Source organism: Suricata suricatta, chromosome 8 (genome assembly GCF_006229205.1).
Source record: "Suricata suricatta isolate VVHF042 chromosome 8, meerkat_22Aug2017_6uvM2_HiC, whole genome shotgun sequence".
In the NCBI taxonomy this organism is placed as follows: domain Eukaryota; kingdom Metazoa; phylum Chordata; class Mammalia; order Carnivora; family Herpestidae; genus Suricata; species Suricata suricatta.
In genome coordinates this window covers 53359414-53377364 of record NC_043707.1, presented here as the reverse complement: position 1 = coordinate 53377364, position 17951 = coordinate 53359414, and the positions used below count along the sequence as shown (strand labels likewise).

The window sequence follows — 17951 nt, the reverse complement described above, 5'->3', positions numbered from 1 at the left end:
ATTCCCAGAAAGAGGCATCAGTATCACAAGGGATTCTCAGAGTCTAGCTTGGGAGCTGATGCTACATCAGACTACAGGGTACATGAGAGCTTCATGCGCCAGCTGTTAACTTAGTCGACCCAGCTCATCCCTGAACTGGAGGGCACACTGCTACAAGACCGCCGTCAGCCATGGTCTGCAGATGGGCTTGTTCCTTCTCAACCCCCAAAACAATCTGCGATCTTGCATTTTCCCATATTTGTTAGTGATTACCACCACATTTTCAATGTTATAAAGAACAAACCCGGGGCACCTGGATGGTTCAGTCAGTTAAGCATCCAACTTCAGCTCAGGTCATGATCCCACAGCTTGTGAGTTGAAGCCCTTTGTGAGGCTCTGTGCTGACAGCTCAGAACCTGGAGCCTGCTTCAGATTCCGTGTCTCCCTCTCTCTCTGCCCCTCCCTCACTCATGCTGTCTCTTTCTCAAGAACAAACATTTTAAAAATATTTTTTTAAAAAGAAAGAACCCAAACAATATCTGGGGCACCTGGGCGCTCAGTGAGTTAATCATCCAAATTCAGCTCATGTCATTATCTCACGGTTTCTGAGTTCGAGCCTCATGTTGGGCTCTGCTGACAGCTCAGATATTGGAGCCTGTTTCAGATTCTCTCCCTGTCTCAAAAATAAACGTTAAAAAAAAGAATATCAACATGAAGCTGATATAAAAGTTTAATAAGTGAATATACACAAAAAGCCCTGCACTGTTCCTGATATACGATAATATAGAATAAATGCTAAATAGTATCATTTTATTTAAATGTTATAACATTTAAATACTATAAGGTAGATATTACATCTCCACTTTGTGATTTCCTAATAGAAAAGAAAAGTTAAGCAACTTTCTTAGAAAAGAAAGTTAAGCAACTTGCCCCAGCTCATGAAGCTACTAATAGGCAGAGCTCTGATTTGATTCTTTACAACCCAGTACTAAGGAGTTTGGAAATTATGTGGCTTATGAAGAGCAACAGAAACATTTTAAATGGGAAAATCATATATCTAAATATAGCATTCCATCACAAGCTTGAGACCCATTTACTCAAATTATTTTAACGTGTTCATTTTGGTCTCAGCTTCAAATCCTTGCCCCTGGTCATGATTCTACCGCCTCATTCCCACAACTCCAAGTCCTACACCTTACCTTAGGCTCCATGCTTTCTTTGAGACCTTCCCAGATCACTGTAGCACATATAATCTGTCTCTAAAATTATGTGGCACTTAATCTTAAATTATTACTCAGTTTCTTCATTTTTTTAAATGTATTTATTTTTGATACAGAGAGAGACAGAGCATGAGAGGGGGAGGGGCGAGAGAGAAGGAGACACAGAACCGGAAGCAGGCTCCAGGCTCTGAGCTAGCTGTCAGCACAGAGCCTGACGCGGGGCTTGAAGCCACGAACGTGAGATCTGACCTGAGCCGAAGTCAAGAGGCTTAGCCGACGAGCCACCCAGGCCCCCCCCCCATTTTTTTAAATATGAAAAGCATTTATTAGGGGCGCCTGGGTGGCTCAGTCAGTTGAGCTTCCGGCTTTGGCTCGGGTCGTGATCTCCCGGTTCGTGGGTTCAAGCCCCTTGTTGGGCTCTGTGCTGACAGCTAGCTCAGAGCCTGGAGCCTGCTTCAGATTCTGTATCTCCCTCTCTCTCTGACCCTCCCTTGCTCACACTGTCTCTGTCTCTCAAAAATAATTAGAAGAAATAAAAAAACTTTTTAAGCACTGTGCTAGGGATGGGGGTGGGACGTATGGCCCCTGACCTTAAGCTCCTTTCAATTTAGGATGAAGATGAAGACACAGAAATAAGTAAATCTAATAAAGTGGCCCCAAAGATATAAGATATGGTGGAGAATAAAGAGGAGATTGGTCAATCCTATAGTATAGGCTGAAGAGGAGGCAGGGCATGAGGGGTGAAAAGAGAGCAAATGTCTTCTATCTGAGTCTCAAAGATGAAAAGCTGTTCCCTTGCCAACCTCAGGAGAAGACAGGTCCCAGGAGAGTAAAGGACACTGTGATCAAAGGTCCAGAGGAATAAAGGAGGGTGGCATGTACTGGCAGCTTCCAGCAGTTCAGTCTGGTTGCAGCACTGGAGTTGGGCGTGGGCTGGCCTGTAGATGTTGTCTGTGTGTGCTCTGGGAGGCTGATCTTCTCTGTGGGCAGGGGGTGACCGCGTAAGGGCTGTGCACACATAGCCAGATTATGTTGGCATGTTGGAAAGAAAACCCTGGCAGCTATGTCAAAGAGAGGGTGAGACTCGAGCCAGGGAGATGGCTTCCGAGACTGCTGCAACAAGGCTAGGCAGAGGAGTGTCAAGATCCAAAATGAGGCAGTGACACTGGGAATGAAAAACGCAGTCAAAATCAAAGATAAAGCTGACAAGAGACAGGGAGGCCAGTGTAGAGATAAGCAGTTTAGAAAGAACACTCTTAGGAGCCTGTGGGGACTAAGTAGCTGTGCAGGCAGCAGGAAGACCAGCGGAGAGGCTAACCGGAGCCCAAAAGTATATGATGAAGACTTCTCCACATTTCCCTTCCTCCTGATTCCACACGACTGCTGTCACCACTGGGCAGGGCCTCAGCCTCACAAGCGGTCCTCTGAATCAAGGACTACTGACACCTGATTGAGCTTTTCTTAAAGATGACTACTGGTAACTGGGAGCAAGCAACATAATGTGAAGAGAAGTGGGGAGTACACTGGAGAAGGTCAACAGGCCACTTGGGGCTTACGGACTTCAGACCAAACTTCAAAAATGCTGGTCATGCTGGGCAAATTTCAACAGCTAATCAGAGTCTGTTTCTTGGGTTTCCCATACAACTCTTTGGCTTCTGGGAGTATTTTCAGTCAATGATGATGTTTATTGACACGCTCTTCCTTTCCCTTAGAGCAACATGGCATCCACATTGTCCTGGGGAAGCATGTACTTTCAAATAGCAATTCTGATTAGATGAAGGCAAACACTGAAGTCATTTGAATTTAGGTTATTGCTGGACAAAACAAAACAAAAAACTCTAATGAAAGATTTTAATATATGCTATCAATATCCCCATCTCAGAAATAAATGATGATGTGTGACAGTCTACCTTCGGGGCTGTTAGGGAAAAAAATCAATGCTCTTTTTAAAATTTGAGCTCTGATATTTGCAAAGTGCTTTTGGTTCAGATGAGGAAAAGCACCAGAGGAGTATACAAACAGATAAATAAATCAACCTATTAAAAAAAGAAATTGCTCACAGAAGATAAACAAATCACTCTAAAGCATAATTTTATTAAACTCTACTTCAGTCTGGTCTTCACACAAAGCTACAATTCTCCCATGAAGTCTGTCTGTGCTCTGACTGTAGGTACTGTGCAAACACGCTTCGTGGAGCAGTGCTGACCACTAATGGCCAGTGAGCTCATTGTGGTTTTCCCAATCATGTCTCAGAACCATCTCTGAAGAAGTCATTGATTAAAGTAATCCATCAATTCTCTACACAATAATGCTCTGGCTTCTTCTGCTTTTAATATCAAAAAAGGCTTCCTCACTAAAAACTAGTAGTAATCAAGTTTCCTGGATCACACTCTATCTGTGCTTTTTGATCAAAGGTTCATAGATAATTCCTTTGGCTTTGCAAGATGATGTGTTCTACTGAATCAGCATAGACTGTCAGTTTCATTTCTTTATTAATTTCGAATGTAAGCAAAGCCTTCATTTATAATTAAACTAAATTAATTTTAGTGTTACTTTATCACCACTGTATTTCCGCAGAAGGAATAAGGCATACTTACTGAATTTTCCTGATGGTTTACAGACTAGATACACAGAATAGCATCACCTTTAGGGCATGAAACATTCATCTGACCAAAGGAATAACAATATCACCATCCAGTATATACATCCACACATGCTCTTGTAAACACACACACACACACACACACACACACACACACGCAGTAATAACTGTCTGATGTATTTTTGTAAACCAAAAGAGAACAAGCACAAGCATAGAATGTCTTAACTGTTGGGTAGAAATAGAAGATAATTAGATTACATCACTAATTTTATATCACAGTTAGCGTCCACTCCTCCATGTTCTTTATCCGTTCCACAAGTCTTCAACATATTCAAGAAATAGGCTGCACAGAGTACCATGTAAGGGCAAAATTGCTAGTGATGTAGGAAACGAATAGGTCACAAATATTTGTCAACTCCCTCTTTAAGGTGAATGAAGTCCTAGCAAAATAAAGAGGACCTTGCCTTGCCTGGGACCCCGCTATGTCAGTGGTGGAACTTGGGTCCCTCCTTACCTTTGTTCTCCTTGTCCAGCACTCTGAGAACTTCACTAAGTCATTTTTTCCATTTGTTCTCCTTTCCTGTTTTTTGGATGCTGAATATGATCTCCACTATCACATCTCAGAATCATTAAAGCTTCTTTACTATTCATCATTAATATTATCCTCAGCTAACTTACCTTTCCTCAAAATTTTTAAAAATATTACTAAAGCATAAATTAATCATTAGGCATTTAACCTCCCTACACCTTTCTGAGACTAGACTTATTGGTAATTTTACATAAATGTGAATTCTCACTTTCCAAATAAATTTAAAAACCAATTGCAAATAGTCTACTAATAAACATTTAAAATTAATATTTGACTATTCCCAAATTAGTCAGATATTCAGATTGTCAACCTATCCAGTACATTGAAAATGGCCAGCTAGCCATATTTTAAATTAAACATAAGCCCATGGGATTTAGCTTTTGCAGGCTTTGCACATTCAGACTTGTGTCAATATCAAGAGTCAATGCAAACCTAATACTAAAACACTCAATCTCTTATGTTGAAATTTTATAAAACCAAGGATTCTCTTAAAGCATCAATACCTTTTAGAGTCATTTTTAAACCCCAAAATAAACTCAATCTAAGGGGAGTTTCATTATAATTGAATATGGAATTGCAAGTTAGACTGGGCAACATATTAAACAATTAAACAAGTAAGAAGTTTAATTAAATTTCTAATTCACATTGGATTTCATTCTAGCCTACAATTATAAGGTTTCAAGCCAGTATCAAGTATTCAGGAGTGCCCTGCTGAAAATATATCTGCAATGTCAATAGTGAGCAACGTATTAATGTCATATAGATGGTGGAATAATGGCTGGTATCGCTAAGATCACCGGAGGCTAGCCGACTTTTCTTTTTCGTCCTCTACCCCAAGTCCACTAGTCCCCAGACAGGGAAGTGGCAGCTTTTCATGACAGAGATAATGGGAAAAGAGGTAAACTCCCTCATTTTATGGAAATGGAACCTGATAAATAGTTGTCCTTAAGAGAAGACGAATCACCAAGAATTGAAGGATGTGAGGTCTAGTTTCAGTCCTACCACGTGCTACTCCTGTGGCTGTGAACAAGTTCCTCTGTAGACAAAGTCACCCTAGGTCCAACTGGATACAAAACTGGAGGCCATCCGGTACACAGGCATTTAAGGAAAAAACCTCACAACCTGTTAATTGCTCTGTAAAATGGCTGAGGCAAGAGAGGGTGGGGTGTTGCTATTGGCCTTTGTGGTTCCAAAGTTAAGGCTATTACACTGCCCTAAAGTAAAGCCTTCATGGGAAGAGCCTTATGGGTATGTAGTGTACATAACATGTATGTGTAGAATGTGTGTATGTATATAATACAAAACGTCCCCAAAGAAGCTGTACTGAGGAAAAGGCTTAGCATAGACTACTTATCAACTTGAACCAGTTTAATGCCACCAGGAAAAAGAAGGCTCAGCTAAATAACCAGATAAAAAAGTATTTTCAAGACAAGAAACAGTAACACAAGCCTAGAGCTCAATGTACAGAGTCATCATTGTCACAAAGCATCATTTTAATCTTGAGCCTTCCTATCTTGAAGGACTCAGAAGAGTTCCTAATTTATTATTCCAAGTCTGTATGGTATGCAGAAAATCACATTGTGGTGTTCTTTCTAGTAGATCAAAGCCCTATAAAACTGTTTCATTTTTTTCCTCAGTCTGAAAGATGTTTAGGCCATGATAATTGGAAAATACAATTCAAACCCCTACTACAACTAAATAGTCTAGGAATAGTTTTGGCTTAGTAAACTACCTACAACCTTAGATCTATTTTGTAATGTATGAAGCACTATTTCCAAGCTATCTAGTTTTTAAAATGCACCAACAGAAAAAGCATTAATTTAAAATGCCAGTGTTCAATATGTCAAAGCTCAAATATTCTCTGAGAGGGAGCTTTAATGCATATATATTATTAATGTACTATCAGAGAATAGATCCCTGAGTTGATTCTGACCAATGAGTCATTAGAGACTACATAAAGCAAATTTGGAGCATGTTAATAGATGAATTTTGTTTCTGGGTAATATCACTATCCAGGGGAGAAGAAGCAAAGAAAAGTACAAGAAGTTTGCAGCCTCAGGTTAGGAGACAGGAAAAGAGAGTTTAATAAAACATCACTTTTATTCCTTATTAGCCATTTGGGCAAGAAACTCTTTAGAGAGAAGAATAGGAAAAGCATGTCTTGAACCATGGTAGAAGCTCTATGATGAGCAGGGTAGACCAGTGGGTACTTATATCTCCAGTCCTTAGTTTTCTTATTGAGAGAGAGAGAGAGAGAGAAAGAGAGAGAGAGAGAGAGAGAGAATTGTCACCATCACAAGCTCCATCAAGATTTAATGACACTAATATCAAAAGCACAGCATTGTACTTGGAATACAATGTTAATGTCACCAAATATTAATTCTCTCATAAGGTTGATACAAGGAATGAGTGGAAGAATAATAAGTTCAAAAGGGGCTTTGTTATTGTTTTTACCATAATAAACTCTATAAAATAAGACAGTATTATTTTTTATGAATTCTTTAATCTATAAAACCCATTAGTTTAGGGCACTTACGACTTTTGACATTCTTTTCCCCTTTCCTCAAAGGCCTGGCTACTTGGTATAGATAACGATGTTGCAAATATAAAGATGTGGATAGGACTAAAACCCTAGCCCACTGGAATATTCTAATCACTTTTGAGGCAGACCATCTGAGCTCCCAAACTCCGTGTTTTCCTAGACAAAGGTGTTTAGAAAGGTATTCTAATAAGTAACAGACAGGTCAGACCCTTCTGCTAAGAGTTTCAAACTGGGCTCTTCCCAGGCAGATGAAGCTATTCAATGTCAGTCCAAAGTTCATCCTGAAGGAGAAAAATGACACTGTTACCACACTGTGCTCCTATCTACAGTGACTTATGTAATGCACATCCAAGGTCACCTCAGTACAAACACATATACTTAAAACTCATCTTAATCCACCCTGATAACTAGCCAGAACTTAGTCTCAGACCATGAGGCTTTCTCTCCCCAATCCCCTTACCCCTAAAAGAGAATTTAGGAGTGCCTAGGTAGCTCAGTTCGTTTAGTGTCTAACTCTTGATTTTGGCTTAGGTCAGGATTTCATGGGTTTGTGAGTTTGAGCCCTGCTTCGAGCTCCGTGCTGACAATGTGGAGCCTGCCTGGGGTTCCCTTTTTCTCCCTCTCTCTCTGTCCCTCCCCCTTGCCCCCTCCCCTCAAAATAAATAAATAAACTTAAAAAATAAAAATAAAAGAGACTTTAAACTCTGAGACTAAAACCACATCATCTAGACAGCTGGAAAAAGGAAACACTATCAAATTAAATCAAATAAAAATTTTGCATAGATTGTATTAAGCACGATTCTATAAGGTGACCAAAAATATTGCTATACATTAACTTGTAAATTAAGACTTATTTACTTTACTCTAAAGAAATTTTTTGAAGCCCAAATTGTCCTTATACATTGTTAATAATATACTCGATATTATTTGATTCTGTAAAAATAACTAATTCTTACCCAACAGCACTGCTGCAAAAAAAAAAAAAAAAAAAAAGGAAAGCATTTAAGTTCTAAGTCATACTTTTCATCCAGTGTGTGAATATGCTACACAAAAACACCTCTTGCTTACAAAACAAGCTAAAGGAAACTTTCATCTCTGGACAACAATAGTAGGCATTCTTGCTACAAATGAGACAGCACGGGGTGAGGGGAAAAGTAACATCAAGATCAGTCTCTGTTACTTGTTAACTAAAAAAGCACACACAAAACACTTAATCTCTCCTCTAGTTTTATTTTTTTAAGATAATACCTCCCGACTCCCTCACAGTACTCCTTAATCATCAAACGAAGTTATTACCCAAAAATACTTCGGAAACTATAAAGCAGTTTAAGAGTACAGAATTATCCCCATCTGCTACCAGACTCTCAATACTCTGATATAAAGGCATTAAAATTTTAAATCTTCCTTATAATTCTTAGAATCAGAAAAACATACTATGCATAATACAATCAGAAGTCCCAAATTGATTTCTCAGTACCTTGGAGATTAAAATTGTCTCATTTACATTTTTGTGGGAACGTTAGCAGTTGGCATCACACCCTGCCCATAATATTGGACTGAAATTCAGCATTCCTATTACTCACACCTTTACATCTTTATATGACCCAGGTTAGCATTTGCCTAAACTAGTTAATGAAAGCATCATTCCTTTTTTTTTTTTTTTTTACTGTTTATTTCTTTTTGAGACAGAGAGAGACAGAACATGAGCAGGGGAGGGACAGAGAGAGGAGGAGACACAGAATCCAGGCTCTGTGCCTGACATGGGGCTCGAACCCACAAACTGTGAGATCATGACCTGAGCCGAACTGGGATGCTTAACCAAATAAGCCACCAAGGCGCCCCTGAAAGTATCTTTCCAAAATAAGTTTCTTTCATTTAAGGTAAAGAATGTTTTAAAAATAAGCTGGAGGAACAGCTGCCTTCAAATATCCGAAGGGTTACCACATGGAGGCAAGAGACATGTTCCATGTGGGCCCAACAAGTAACTTCACAAAATTATACTTGGACAGACAGGTTTTAACTTGTTGTAAGGAAGAGATTTCTACGGTCAAAGGAAAGCAAGGAGCAAACGATTCCAGAAGTGGTGAACCCCTCATCACAAGAGGCATGTGAGCACAGACTGCATTTGGAAAGAAGTTGTAGGAAAGGGCTGAGCACTGGATAGAGGCTGGAATACAGGAAGGTCAAACTCCTCAAAGTGTCCGTGAGTTTATAAACCTGTATGGTTTCTGAGGATCTTGGTAATAAAGAGCAGGTATTCAGAGTACAGGGGAGAAAAATCACCTAGAAGAGAGTAATTTTTCTGTTACATATCAGTGATCTTTGACATTTTTTTCTAGTTTTTTAAAGGAAAATACATATACTTAACCTGTAATGACTTTCTTTTTCTAAATGAAGAGCAAAGATTTCAGTTGCCAATGCCTTTCTTGGATTCCCAGAAGGCCAGTAACTCTCAAAATTTGCCTGGTAGCATCACCTGCACTGGCTTTTTCTATATTGAAATTTCTAATTCCATTCTCCTCATATCAGGTAATATGTGGCATAAGCCACTTAATCTACCTTGCAAATTTACCATGACTTTGCACTGACATAATAATATCCCTTGTTAGAATGTCAACTCCGTAAGAGAAGAGAACGTCCCTTACTCATCATTATATCCCTCTTGCCTAGACTGGCTCCTGGGCACGTCTAAGACACTTAAGAAATACATGAACAAATAAACAAATAAATATATAATATTTAGCTTCATTCAGTAATCGTTTCAAGTATGAATTTTTTTTTATAGGGGACAAGCTAGAGAGATACATTTTTATTTATTTTTATTTTTTAAAGTTTATTTACTGGGGGAGGGCAAAAAGAGGCGGAGAAAGAAAATCCCAAGCAGGCTCCGCACTGTCAGCAGGGAGCCTGATGCAGGGCTGGATCTCAGGAACCCGGAGATCATGACCTGAGCTAAAATCAGGAGTCAGGTTCTTAACTGACTGAGCCACCCAGGTGCCCCTCACCTATAACTTTATTTCTCCAACTACCCTGCTATTGCTTACTGTCTTGTGAAGAGGAAAAGCAAAGTTTTTTCTATTACTTCTGTTGTAAGGACAGCCAACCCTCGACTGCTGTTTATTTTGTACTGTATAGCCCAAAGTAATAATTCCTATGATCTAATAATTTCTTATCAAAAAAATCCTAAAAGTAGTACCTATGACATTAACTATTACGTTTATATTTATAAATTAAAGCTTGCTCACTACTATGGAATTCACTAGTTATATCATTTTCGTAGAGGAAACCATACATATACTTGACTGAATACAACAAACAGTTCCAGAACAGACTTATGCTTTGTGTCATTCTCTACAGCCCCCAGACAAGCTGGATGGAGTCCGCACAGTAACCACCACTGCCAGGTTAAACACTCCTGGCTGCACTATTATTCATATAAGGAGAAGGAAAGAAACACAATAGATCAAAGGGTCTGTAACAGAAGTTCAGGAAAACCAACACTAATTCAGCTCTACAATGTTACTTGCATTTAGTTTTTAACACAGTAGTGCTTATTAGTTGACAGACATTCTGATATCTATCCCTTTTTCTTCCTGCCTACGATTTCTTCTCCTTTATAACCATGCTCAGGGATGCCAGAAAAATGTCAAGCAAGTATTAAATATAACCAGAGAAGGAGGAAAGAGGTTGATCCCCACTAGGCAATAACAGAACAAGAATACTATTTAATATTTACTAATGCTTTGTCATGCATGAAATGCTTTTACATGTTTCTGGATCAAACAGGCTACTGAAAGACTCCATTTAATGACAGATGTGGTTTTTCTGATCACTGTCCCGTGTCCTACTTCCTTTGATTGCTGCCAGGAAACTGCGGTTTAGTTTCCTACACTGACTTAACTGCCAATTTTGAAAGGTTATAGATAATACATCAGATTCAGGGAGGGCTGAGCTGGCTTCAACTTGGGAGATTAATGTGAACAGGTCAGTACCATGAGACTCAGCACAGCCCAGGGGGCAATGGATGAAGTCAGCAGGGATCTCATACCCACAAACAAATTCTTCATATTAAAAACTGGTAATGAAAGCCTTTTAAGGAGAAAGAATAAAAGGCTGTTTTTAGAGAAAATAATTTCTCCAAAAAACCAAAAATGTACGTGCATAGATAATACAGAGATGCTTTGTGAACTGATATTTTGGTAGTGTGTCTGGAAGGCTATCAGTTTCAAGCAGACCCTGACACTGGCTTTGGACACCCAGAAAATGCCAAAGCAGGTGCCAGCAAAGTCACTGCCATACATGGCTCATCCAAGCAGGCTCACCCTTGAGCCAACAACTCTTGACAACACCCTAGCCTTCCTTTGCCCTTTCTGGTTTTCTTGCTGTGCTCTCCAAGGAGGAAATTTCTAAATAAATAATAGGCACAAAAGTCATTACTGCTGGAAAGAAAATGCTTCAAGAGCACAAAGACCCATCACTTACTACCAAATTTTCTTTGCTGATGTTGGTTGACTACTGGCCTGGATTCTTTGGGCCTCACAATCTTTTCCAATAAACATTATAATAAAACCTAATGAAACCAGATACCCAAATAGGTACATGCCAGAGTCCAGCTCCAGCAGGTCCAGGGTTCCCCTGAAGGATGACGGTGTAGGCCAGAGAGAGTGAGAGAGCCTTGAATTTCATTCTGATCCCCAGACAGGCACCCCTGCCCACCTGGCAGGTGTCTCTACCATTCTGGCAGGCATCTCTGCCCTGTCTGGTTCTCAAGCTTTATTTATGGCAAAAGATACAAGAACCAGAAAGAGCAGAAAATGATTTCATAGGTAAGTTTTTACAATTTTTCAGGACACGGGTTCTGCAGAAGTTACAATTCTGATTGTCATAAAAAACTTAGCTACAGGCACTCATGGTGTCATAGGTATTTTTACAAAACCTCAAGTCTAGCCTTAAGGAAGCAACCTATAACCAAGAGGCAAACAGCATTGATTAGTAAAGGTCAGTTTTTTATGAGTAAGGGTCATTAGGCTGTCTCTAAGAGAAAGTTTCCAGAAAAACAGGTTCTCAGGAGACATAATGCCTGCTCTCACAGTCCCAAAGATGATTGATACGTTTTATTGCAGTAGTGACTTTTACAAAGGCGTTCAGGCCCAGAAGGTAGTCAGTTATCAGTTAATTGCTTAGGGGAAAATTATATGTTGCATTAGGGTGTATCTAGTTTACTGATATTTTCCATGACTGGGTGCAATCACACCTCAGGGACAGGGCAGGGGGACAGGCCACTCCTGACACAAAGCATTCTGAGGTTTGGTGCCCAAGCAGAAATGAAAAGTTTCAAGAGGGTAGATTTTGGTCGCTGTCTGGGGGCAAGAGACCGTGCAAACTTGCCATACCCTCACCAGGAAGTTTCACTCTACCAGTGAGTTCAAATAGCTCCCAACAGGTGCAGTCTGCTTTTTGAGCAGATGTTTTTGATATTCATTTGGACAGTACAAAATAACGTCAAATACAAGTAATTCATCCAGGTATTTTTGCTTTGGTTTTGGTGGGATACAGAAAGAGAACATTTTGTAGCTAAATCATCATGATGGCCTAAATAGGAATTAGTGCTACTAAAAACAAAACAAAACAAAATAAAATACCAAAGGCCACAGGGTGGTTCCATTACAGCTGAGATCATTTAGTGTTAAAACATACTCACTACATTCCCTAGGCCTAATCATCGTCTTTGGGCTGTAATACAGGGGTCACTAACTGCAGCTCATGAGCCAAATATGGCCCACCACCTGCTTTATTGGAGCACACCACACTCGTTGATGTATGTATTATCCATGGCCGTGCTATTACTGCAATGACAGAACTGAGTAATTGTGACAGAGACCATATGGTCCACAAACTCTAAAATATTTACCTTCTGGCCCCTTACGGAAAATAAAGTATATTGGCCCCTGTTCTAAGAAATCAAATTTGTAGTCTCCAAGACACCTATTTATATATTTGAGAAAATCCAAACAGACCTCCTGATGAAGAAAATGGAGAAAAGGAGTGAGAGGAGTAAAGAAAAAAAGAAAAAAGTAATAGTACTATCAATCTCGTCGTACTGGGAGTAGCAGCAACTTGGGCTTGCTATGGAAGTCTCTGACCTAGCTTCACGTAATGGAAGACTCTCCGTCTAGGCAGAAGTATCAACAAAGTCAGTCTTTTAAACGTGGGCAACAGAATGTCCAGTTTGCTGCCCCAAGTTTAATATTATATTATAAATATGGGTCACTCAGCCAACCAATAGCAAAGACCATCTTCACTTGAGACATTCAGTGGATTCCTTAATCTTGAATTAACATAATATAACACAGCTTTAGTCCTTTAAGTCCCAGGATGGCTAGGGGAGGTGCACTCTCTCCAGCCTGACTCGTCAGGCCCCACTGCAGAAGCAGTGACCTCAGGCACACCAGTCCACTACAGGGAGCAGTATATGGTAAGGAGGGTCATACTGAGGATGTCAAGGAGACCAGTAAAATGGCAGAGGGAACAGGTGCATGACATGAGCCTCTTTTGTGACACCCATGACTATCACAGTCTAGGCCATGACTGCATTTCTTCTGGGTCAGAAGTTTTGACAGAGAGAAATGCGAGGAAATACGTGGGCTTTGAGCACCTCAGATCCTAGAACTGGAGTTTGGGCCAAGTTCTGTCCACGTTTCCCATAGGCAAGGAGGCCCAGCTAAGCACAGGAGTTATATACTGTTCTGCAGTTTTCAGCACAGGTATAGATTAGGTCAGCATTACGTGGAAGAGTCTAGGTAGTCGCAAAAATACCCATCTGAGTTGGTCTTTAAGTTCTGTCCAAGAATTGAGTCAGTCTGCCAAAAAGAAACATATATGGAAGGACAAAAAGAAATATAACCTGGAAGCATCAGGTTAGGTGGCTACAAAAATGCCTTTAGGAAATTACAATTGCATTTCTGAGTGCTAATTCAAGAAAAAAATAATTGTATGTGACATCAACTTCTAGTACTTCAAGAAATGTAATGCTGCTAATGGAAAACATATGTTTTTCATTATCTCCTAAGAATCTACATTATAAAGCCTTCTTATCATACTAGAAAAAGTTTCTTTCCCACAAGGGCTGTTGTGATGACAATATGAACTCCTTAATTCCTCAAGTCTTTGTGGGGTTTATTACCCTTGTTATTAGAAAACTTGACTAAAATCTCAAATTTACAGTAAAACTATGATTATCCACTATGTGCCAGGAGCTGTGGTATGACCCCTCATTGACAAGAGGCCTGCCATTTTGGTGTGTTTATCCAGGAGACAAACAGCCAGGAAATGGACAGCTAGGTCTAATGGTGAGCTCATCAATACCAGGGCCCAGGCCTTGGTGCCTTATAGGTACACACAAAGAAACCAAAATAACCAAAATGCAATTGCATTCTTTACTTAACATTTCAAAGTACTTTATAAAAGGGAATATCATTTGAATCCACAGATAGGTATTTCAAACAGTGCTTTTCCCCTTCCCGAATTCCTCAAACTCCATAGCTATTCTAGAACCTCATTCATACCAAAACCCCAAATTTTCTTTCCATTTCAAGAACCATGAAGCTTTCTTTTATCCTTTCTCCCGTATTAGCCAGGCAGTTCAATTTAGCTTCTCTCTTAATAAGCAAGAAAGGAAACCCTATTGGTTAGGAGGAGAAAAGACAGGCAAAATTGGGCAAGCAAGTAACATATTCTCTTCAACAAGCAGGGTACAGAGCGAAAGCTATAAATACTACCCTTGAATAATTTTTGTAGGGCCATATACTGGGAAGGTAAGGTTACAAATTTAGCATTGTGGCCAGGAGAGATCTCCTTCACAAAGTGACATTTAAAGCCAACATCTGTAGAATAAGGAACCAGCTACCCAAAGACCAAAAGGAAAGACCATCCTGGATAGGAAAGCCTCAAGGGTGGTTGCCGGAGGCCTGTGCAATCTCCAGGAACCAAAATCCACCCACTCTAACGACACAAGTGAACTGGTAAGAGATATGACTGGAAAGACAGGCAGGATAAAATCATGGAGGGCCTTCAGGTCCTGGCAAGAATTTTGAGATTAAAACAAAAAACAAGTGTAATACATAGGCATGAAGGGTTTTAAGTAAAGCAAGACACAACTGGGTCACCCTGAAGAGTGGACTAGTAAGGAGAGAGCAAGGAATGCAGAAGCTAGAGATAAGCAGCTTAGACCGGGGAGGTGAATGTGAAGATTACAAGTGGTCAGATTCGATCTGTAGAGCTTGGTGAGATGTTGAACATGTGTGGAGGTATAAAGGCGATTCGTAAGACTTCCATCTACTTTCACTTGAGTAAATGGGATTGGGAAGAAGATATTATTTGGCTAGAAATAATCAAGAGTTCAGTCTTTAAATTCTAATTCTAACCCTTACATATTTATGAAAAACTGTCATATTTATAAATTACAGTATTTAAGTTCAATTGCAATAGCTCCCTCATTGTTATATGCTCAGGGCTTCCAATAATATCTGGCAAAAAGGCGAGTGCAAAGTACTTGTAGAATGAATGTGATTTGCTCCAGTAATCACCTCCCTGGTATTCACAATATCTGAGTAACATCTTTAGGTCAAAATAAATTTCATGTCTTTTAAACTATGTTTGATAAAATATAATTTCATATTTAAAATGCAAAAAACAAACTCATTGCTTTTAATAATACAAACTACAGAAGGCAAATTTCAAGAAAATATTCTTATCTAGTAGATCCTGACTTTGAGGAAATTGTTTTGAACCACTGTTCTGTTTGACCTCTGATTATTTAAATTTTCTTTTTAATTCTGTGACATGTGTGCTTTTTATGGTGAGTGACCTCAAATTCCTTCTGGAAGTAAATGGGGAATAAATTAGAAAGAAACACTGTGGCTCAGATCAAATGCTATTTGTAGAGTTTAATGGCCAGATTCCTGGCCCCTGCCCCACCATCGCTGGAGAACACTTTTTTCCAGGGGTCCATCCCAGGAAGCAAAGCTCAGGGGGCTGCCCTTCCAGAAGACTAACAACATGACAATGCAGCCTGGCCCCAGAGCCCCTTCCTGGCTCTGTAATTTCCATATCCCCTTCTCCTACTCTTTCTCTCCACAACCAGAGTCTTAGTATTTAAGAGAGAAATATCCTGGGCTGATCTTTGAGCACACGTTAATACCTCTCTGTTATTTTTCCTCTTGGGAAAACCATGTAGCATTGTACATATGGGATGCAGTGAAGAAATCTTAGATAATGGGAATCATGGAATATGCATCTTCTAAGAAACTTTCTTTATTCAAAGGATTAAAAATGAATTGTTAGAATTTCAAGAATTGGGTCAGTCTGAAAAAATTCCAGGGAATAGAACCTCTCAGTTTCCTTCAGTGAACAGTCAGAGGCTGGTTCAGAATCTACCACTTCCTACCATTGCAATGCTTTTTTCCCCACCTATTTTTTTTTCTTTTTCTTTCTTTAAAAAGGCTTTGTATTCTATTATTCAATTTATTTATTTCATATTTTACCCAACTTTGACTTATTTCTGGAACATTTTAGGAAACTGCCTGATCCTCTAGGTCCTAGTTACAGTGGCAGTGGGGGGGGGGGGGGGGGGGGTTGGGAGGGAAGAGATAAAAGGAAACCTGACTCTAGTTTTAGATAACAGGATTTGAGTCCAGTTGCTTATTTTTAGCACCTTCATGGATAAAGAAATGCTGCAAACTGAGATCCTGAACTCTATTATAAATGATATAGCATTGAAGTTGTACAAATTTGCTGAAATATTCCTACGATTGCTAGTTTCCTGAGCTATACAATGGGTATGACAACATTTCTCAATTAAATCTAATAGAAGAAATTCCTAAAAACACACTGGATATAAGGGGTTCAAGGAAAACATATCCATAAGCTTCCTGACAATATTTTTAACACTGCCATAGGCACTCACATCCATGTTTTTCTGTATCATTATGAAAACTAGCTTCCACTAATAAAAATATTTGCCATCTTATTTCACAGAAGACTAAGTGGAATTGTGAGAAACAGTGACCAAACCCCTTTTGGAAATGAGTAAAAATAAGCAATGTGACATACGGTAGACTCCTAAAGATTTAAATATGTTTTTCAGAGCATGGCCCCCCAGAACTATGGCGTCCCACATGATTTGGTTCAGTAATTGGTCCAACAACCTCCAGAGCAATCGGTCGTGCTACCACTTCTCACAGGAGGAACAGAAAAAACATTCTTCTCCCTGTCCTGTCCAAGTGGGTCACTGCTGCTTTTCTCTTTGTTCGGTGTTTCTTACGGAGGTCTGCCAAGTTCTGATGTGGTTCGTTGCATATTTTAAATACTGGAAGTGGCTATGGCCAAAGGTCAGAGAACACAGCTACTGAGCAGGGACAGGGATGTGCTTGGGAAAGACACAGGCAGAGATTTAGGTCACCTCTGGAGAGATGATTTGCATTTACTGGATACTTACTGTTTATTAGTATTCAAGCTTTTCTATGGTCTTTTATAATGTTCTAAATTAAAAGCAGTATTTTAAACATCTTAAAGGTGATTTGCAATTTTTTAAATAAAAATGATCCAATTATCCTATAAACAGCAGAACTGCCATCTTCCGTAAATAGAACTGGCAAGCATTTCATCAGTCCTAAAATATCTCCTCCCTTGATTTCCCACTACCCTCCCACCAATGCCTCCTTTCCATCTCTGAGCTCCTTAAAGCAACACTCCAGAATGCTCTAGAAGGACCTATGTGTCCCATGTTAATGCTGAAGAGACTGGCAGAAGCTAGCTGGTGGAGGTACTCAAGGCTTAGTGTTTTCATGGGCTGTTGTGAATGTTGCCAGATTTCTTAGTCTCCTTTGTTCTCCATGGCTTATAGATTAAGGGTACTAGAACTTTAGATAATGGATAAAATAGAAAAAATTGAACCAGAGGTAATATCTTAAGCTTCAGGACTTACCTAGATTATTCCATTTTCCTGAGCACAAGACAAGC

General features: G+C 39.5%; 1 protein-coding gene across 1 annotated transcript in view; it reads right to left on the bottom strand.

Annotated features, from left to right (window-relative positions):
• Positions 1 to 17951, bottom strand: part of VAV3 (vav guanine nucleotide exchange factor 3) — a 350308-nt gene that overhangs the window by 148132 nt on the left and 184225 nt on the right. The gene's annotated exons all lie outside the window — the stretch shown is intronic.